The sequence below is a fragment of the Macadamia integrifolia genome, unplaced genomic scaffold (genome assembly GCF_013358625.1).
Source record: "Macadamia integrifolia cultivar HAES 741 unplaced genomic scaffold, SCU_Mint_v3 scaffold512, whole genome shotgun sequence".
Lineage (NCBI taxonomy): Eukaryota > Viridiplantae > Streptophyta > Magnoliopsida > Proteales > Proteaceae > Macadamia > Macadamia integrifolia.
In genome coordinates this window covers 142,035-149,701 of record NW_024870468.1, presented here as the reverse complement: position 1 = coordinate 149,701, position 7,667 = coordinate 142,035, and positions in this window count along the sequence as shown.

Sequence of the window (7,667 nt, the reverse complement as noted above, 5' to 3'; positions counted from 1 at the left end):
ATTTTAATGCCTAACTCTATCATTCAACTTGTACCCCTAGCCACTTTCTTGTCCGCATACCAATGCCACTATATCAAAGCCACTGCCACCACCCCTCCTATACAGCCCCTCCCCCACCATGCCCCCTTGCCCCAACTCATCCACACATCGTCCTTCTCTACAATAGCCCTCCCTTGCCCCACTCCTCCTGCGAGAGGAACCTATGAGCTGTAACAACCAAATCCATGGCCTTTATCTCATCTATGCAAGCTCCCTTCATTTGAGGAGTACTAACCTTCCTTGCAACCCGTTATCATCACAACCATTACTGTTGTAGTATGCCATATGTTTAGCCCCTCAACTGCCAGCTCTCATACCCTTTCCGAGACAGCACAAATACTCACACTTGAAACCTAGAGAGAGAGATAGCAAGAGAGAGAAGGAGAAGGAAGAGTATCAACAATCCATCTTCTTTCCCATCATATAATCCATATTCATTCCCATAGCCAAAACCTACAACGTCATCATTCCCTACTCCATTGTCAACCCCCTTTGCATCTCCGCTACACCCCCTGCCATTTCTTGCCTAGCCGCACCATCTTGTACATCACTTTAGGTTGTCCCTGCAACCCCGCCCAACATCAACTGAAAGATAACCTAGAGCGGGATGAATAGGTTATGCTAGTGAAATTTAAACGTTTTTTATTAATGGTTCCCAAATGTGATTGTAAATTAAAACTGCAAAATAAGTAAAATAAAAACAATCACACAACACCAAGGTTTATAGTAGTTCGACTTAGTCCGAGTCTAGCCCACTCCCTACAAGTTCTACTTGTAAGGTATTCTACTAGCTCTTTTCTTTCAGTATAGTAGGTAGGGAGGAAAACCTTTACAATATTTTAAAGATAAGAGTATCCGTACAATCCCCTTTACGGTAGAACGACACCTTACAATCTCCTTTAAGGTAGAGAGGCACCTTACAATCTCTTTTATAGATAGAGAAGCACTTTGAAAATTCTCCTTTACAAGTAGAGAAGCACATTTATAATCTTATTAGGACAGGAGTATTTTACACTAGCCTAAGTACAGTCTAGACAAGTGTAAAAGAGAGAAGTGGAATAACGTTTTGAGTTACCTCGTGCGGTGCATGTATGAAATGCAATGATATATTGGAATGCATCTTGTCGTTTTCTCAATGCTTGTGGAATGCTAAATAATGGAGAAGACTTGTGTGGAGAGAATTGAGTTCTTCTTTGAAGATATGCTTAAATAGCAATGCTAGAACTCAACCATATAACTTCCTTCTCTTCACTCTAATGCCCAACAAATGCACTTGGATATGTAGTAATCAATGTTTTTTTGTTGTTCATTAATATGGGCTATTTATAGAGTGAGTGGGATAAGAGAGGAGTTTGAAATTGTGTCTAATGGATAGAAATTTTCTCAACCGGCAATTGCCGCTTCATAATCCAATTGTAAGAAAGTAGCCATGAGACTCAAATTTTAGTCATTGGACTTCATCCAGAATTAATCAAGCTAGCGGGTTCAATTATCGGTTAAATTCGGCAGGTGTTGGATGGCTTCTGTTCCGTGTTTTGACTGTTATCATACTAACCAATCTACAGTGTTTTGACCATAACTTTTTTATCCGACCTTGAATTGACCTAAAATCAGTTGCATTGGAATCGTGACTCGATTTCATACAATTTTCATGATGGGTTCATATCTTGATACCAACTTTAAGGTTACCTAAATTGCTGTTGAGTCAGGTCATTGTGGTTTTCACAGAATTTCACTAGAACATATTTTTCCTAATATGTTTTTAACCACTTAGGGACTTTCATACTTGGTCAAAGTATGTCCTAAAGTCATTATAGTATGATGTTATGCAATGCATGAGGTGCGTACACGTATATATGTAAGTTTACAGATTACATATAAACAACCATTCTATCCTAGAGATCTTTTTCTCCACTTGAACCTTAAAGTCTTTTTCTTGATTTCTACTCTTAGTACTTCTTCCATTATTCTTGATTACAATTCCATGTCTTTGAGCTTGACATCTTGAAGCTTGAATTCTTCTAATACCTTCTTCAAGCATTGATCCAAACTTGTTGATACACCTCATTTGATGACATCAATCTTCATTTCTTTGTTTCATTCATCAAATTCAATCTTTGATATGAAGTCTGTACAAAACAATACTTGAATGTAAATTATGAAATACCTTCATATGTTTGTTATCATCAAAACCAACTATAAAATAAATTAGAGAATAATTTCACAAATTTTCCCCTTTTGTCAATAGCAAAAATTTGGGTTAAAAATCTCTATATTGTCTTTCTCCCTTATTGACAAAGAGTGTGGGCAAAATAGCTCCCCCTAAAGGTATGCTTAAAGAATTAAGCATGTATTCAAGACTAAGACATGCTCCCCCTAAGCATATGCATCATATAAAAATGCATTTAAATAACAAGTATCAAGGTGAAGCTCCCCCTAAAAATATGCAATAAATGTTAATGAAGCTAACATACATTCAAGTAAGATAGAACATTAAAATTCTAAGATGGATGCCAAATCAACCATCCATGCATCATCCCTCTTTTACTTTGGCTCTTTAGGTCAATGGAATCAAGCATATACTGATCTCCATAATCTTATGGGTCCATCCATGTTGCAATCAAAATATCCCTTGGGTTTCCTAATCCTTCTAGGTGTGTGAGGTCTAAATGATATGTACGGCCTATGTGAATCATATAGCCAAGGTCTAACATTTATTTGAGTGTTATATGGTCTATAAAATGAATAAGGCCTTTGTAGAGCATAGTATCCATAGGTAGTGTGTGGCCTTTGTGTTTGTAGCCGATGGGGAGTGTGTGGTCTAAATTCTCTTTGAGGTCTGAAATTTCTTTGAGGTCTATCATGCCTCTTGTAGGGTGTATAGTAGTATGCATGATGGACATTATTCTTTTTTGAAATTTGCCTTTTGTCATAATGAGGATTTCTCCTCTTTGGAGAAAATGACTTTTCTTTTTCTTTCCCTTGAGGTGAGGTTCCACCATCATAGCCAAGTCCTTTGTCTTGAGGGCTTTTGTATTGCGATTCTAAAAATACATCCAAGGTCTTTTGACCTCTAGTAAATGTATGAGATTTGGTAGTTAACTTTGAGTTATCCTCCTCAAGTTCATACATTTTAGAGGTTAAGCCTTCTATCCTCTTGTTGAGAGAAATGACCTTTTTTTTTTTCTAACTTAGACTTTTCAATCTCTATTTTTAAGCTTTCTTCATATAAAGCTTCAAATGCTTGTTGAAGATCATCATCATCATTAGTTTCATTACTTGAAGTATTTAAATAATGAGATTGAGAACTCACCTCTTGTTCTTCGTCTTCATGAGCCGTTAAGGTAAGGTTTGTGACTTCTTCATCGGAGTCACCTTCATCCTCATCCAATGAGACTTTCTCATAATTTTCTTCACTTTTTTCATCCAATTTTTTGGATGCTTTGAAAGCAATGAATTTGGGATGTGCTTTCTTAAAATCTTCATAGAGATCCATTTCATGGGTAAGAAGTGAGCCCATTAATTCATGTAGGCTTATCTCATTCAAGTCTCGGGCTTCATTGATAGCAGTCGCTGCCTAAGAATTTTCCTGGCTATCTCAGAGTTGGTGTAAGTTTTACCAAGTCTTTTCAAAATATTTACAATATTAGTAAATCTAGTAAACATATCAGAAATATTTTCATATTCATGCATTTTAAATAATTTATACTATTGTATTAGCATATCTACCTTTCTTTTTCTTACCTCTGCAGTACCTTCATGTGTTACTACAAGTGTGTCCCAAATTTCTTTGGCATTTTCACACATACTTACTGTGTTAAACTCTTTTTCGTTTAAGGCACATTGAAGATAGGTGATAGTCCTGAAGTTGTATTAAAGTCTTTAGTGGTCCATTATGATTCTTCCTTTGGCACCGTCTTTTTATTTACTATTTTGGTGATGACATATGATCCTATTTCTATAACTCTCCAAACAAAAATATTATATCCATAAATAAAGTTCTTAAATCTAAATTTTCAAAAGGAGAATTTTTCTCCATTAAAGTAAGGAGATCTTGAGGCATTCATGTCTTTAGGTGATCCTTGAGATGTGTCCATTGTCTTTGACTCACTTAAGACAATTTAGTCTTATATATTGAGCTCCCGCTCTGATAGCAATTGAAAGATAACCTAGAGGGGGGTGAATAGGTTATGCTAGTGAAATTTAAACTTTTTTTATTAATGATTCTCAAATGTGATTTGTAAATTAAAACTACGAAATAAGTAAAATAAACACAATCACACAACACCAAGGTTTATAGTGATTCGACTCAATCCGAGTCTAGTCCACTCCCTATAAGTTATACTTGTAAGGTATTCCACTAGCTCTTCCCTTTCAGTACAGTGAATAGGGATGAAAACATTTACAATATTTTAAGGATAAGAGTATCTATACAATCCCCTTTATAGGTAGAGAGACACCTTACAATCTCCTTTAAGGTAAAGAGGCACCTTACAATCTCTTTTATAGGTAAAGAAGCACCTTTACAATCTCCTTTATATGTAGAGAAGCACCTTCATAATTTTATTAGGACAAGAGTATCCTACACTAGCCTAAGTACAGTCTAGACAAGTGTAAAAGAGATAAGTGGAATAAAGTTTTTAGTTACCTCGTGCAGTGCATGTATGAAATGCAATGATATATAAGAATGCACCTTGTTGTCTTCTCAATGCTTGTAGAATACAAAATAATGGAGAAGACTTGTGTGGAGAGAGTTAAGTTTTTCTTTGAAGACATGCTCAAATAGCAAGGCTAGAACTCAACCATATAACTTCCTTCTCTTCACTCTAATGCCTAATAAATGCATTTGGATATGTAGAAATCAATGTTTTTCTGTTGTTAATTAATGTGGGCTATTTATAGAGTGAGTGGGATAATAGAGGAGTTTGAAATTGTGTCTAAAGGATAAAAATTTTCTCAACCTCTTCCAATTGGCAGTTGCCGCTTCCTAATCCAATTGTAAGAAAGTAGCCGTTAGACTCAAAATATAGCCATTACATAGCCATTGGACTTCATCCAAAATTGATCTGGCTACCCAGTTCAATTGCCAGTTAAATTCGACAGTTCCCAGTTCCATCCGGAAGTTATCAGATGACTTCTGTTTCATGTTTTGACTGCTATCATACTGACCAGATCATCAGTGTTTTGATCATAATTTTTTAGTCCGATCTCGAATTAACCTAAAATTAGTTGCATTGGAATCATGACTTGATCTCCTACAACTTCCATGAGGGGTTCATATCTTGATATCAACTTTAAGGTTATCCAAAATGCCCTTGAGTCAGGTCATTGTGGTTTTCACTGAATTTCACTATAACATATTTTTCCTAATATGTTTTTAACCACTTATGGATTTTCATACTTGGTCAAGATATGTCCTAAAGTCATTATAGTATGATGTTATGCAATGCATGAGGTGCGTACACGTATATATGTAAGTTTATAGATATATATATATATATATATATATAAACAATCATTCTATTCTAGAGATCTTCTTCTCCACTTGAACCTTAAAGTCTTTTTCTTGACTTCTACTCTTAGCACTTCTTCTTCCATTCTTCTTGATTGCAATTCCATGTCTTTGAGCTTGACATCTTGAAGCTTGAATTCTTCTAATATCTTCTTCAAGTATTGATCCAAACTTGTTGATGCACTTCATTTATTGACTTCAATCTTCATTTCTTTGTTTCATTCATCAAATTCGATCTTTGATATGAAGTCTCTACAAAACAATACTTGATACATTTATATGTTTGTTATCATCAAAACCAACTATAGGAGTGTGGGTATATCCCTAACATCAACATCATTGCCAAGCCACACCGCCTAGCTACAAAATAAATGCACATGTGAGCTTTGGTAAGTGATAGAAATAGGAAAATGTTTGTACAAACTAGGGGATAAACAAGGCCAGGTTAGGCTAGGTTTCTTAAAATTCCGACCCAACCCTAGGTCCCCATAACTCAACCTAGACCCAACCAACCCTGTTAGGTTCATGCCCAGCCCCAAACCTGTCGGGCTAATGCCAACAACTTGGCCGTAATTGACCTTGATTGGTCTGGGTTAGCCCTAATTGAAATTGATTTTTACTAGAGTTGGGCTAACCCTGATTGACCATATTTTTGCAGTTGGGGTCAGGATCAAATTGGAGAAGTATATCAAATATTGAAGCAATTACGAAATTTGTATTTGATGAAGTTAGAAACTTTCATATAAATTGGGGTATACGTATCAATGGTCCATATTTCATTATTTTGAATAATAGGATAGGATGACAACCCTATTTTACATTATATAAATCAAGGTTAAACTCAAGGGTAGGCTAGGTTGTGCTTAGGCCTCAACCTAGGCCTGGCCCAACCTTGACTCAGGATCAGTGTTTTTCAATCCTAACCCACCCTCAGAGTCAGAAATCTTAACCTAGGTCCTATTTGGGCTCTATATGATTTCGAGCTATCAGGGCCAAACTTACATCCATAGTACAAAGCACTTAAATAAATGATGCAAGATCCATAGTTTCATAAGCACAAATTTTTTTTTTGTTAAAGTTTCATAAGCACATTGATACAGTAAAAATTCCATGGTTTCATAAGCACAATCACTAATACCAAAATAAATAAATAAGTAAAATGACAAAATATTGTGAAACCAACGTGTTATTCCACGGCAATCACCAAAGGGTGTTGTTGTATGTTGTATCATATCATATCATATAATTTTATAAAGTCGGAATTTTTTGGTTACTTCTTAATTGAACCAAAATATCTTCCTTAGGCTATGTTTGGTAGCCAAGAGAAGAAAAGAAAAGAAAAAAGAATCTAGAAAAGAAAAGAAAAGAGAAGAAATGGTGAGAAAATAAAAAAGAGTATGTATGTTTGGTTATCGAGAGAAGAAAATAAAAAAATTCAAAAAATTTTGAATTTTAGGAGGGAGATAGACACATGAAATCATTATATAATCATTCATTTTTGTTTTATTATGTTTTCATATTTTCTTATGTTTTTTGTAAGAAAATTTTTTAGAGAGCAAAAGAAAATTTCACAATTCCGAAAAGGAATTTTGAATTTGAAAAGGGGGAATCTTCTCTTGGGTGAAGACATACCAAGTGCAAAGAAAAATTCTTAACCCAAGGAAAAAAAAAAATTGTATTTTTTTTTCTTTTCTTTTATTCTCTTGGCTACAAAACACAGCCTTATGTCTACAATTTATAGACAAAAATACCCTCCATTTGGTATACCTAATAAGTGGACCAAAATATCCTCATTTCATATATATCTTATGTGGACCAAAATACCCTATCTTAAAAAAAAATTTAGGGAAAAGGATGGGCACGACACATGGATGTCCAACATGTGTCAACCTTTCTCCTTTCCCTTAGGAAAAGACTCTCTTATCCTCATATGCCCAACTCTCTCCATACTTTTTTAATAGACCAAAATACGCTTTATAGGGATACTTTTGACATTCTCTGCAAGTCAACCAAAATACCCTTCACAGGGATACTTTTGACATAGTATTTAAGTCAACCAAAATACCATCCCTAAGTAAAGGTTTGAAGTTCACCAAAAAAAAAAAAAAAAAAAAAA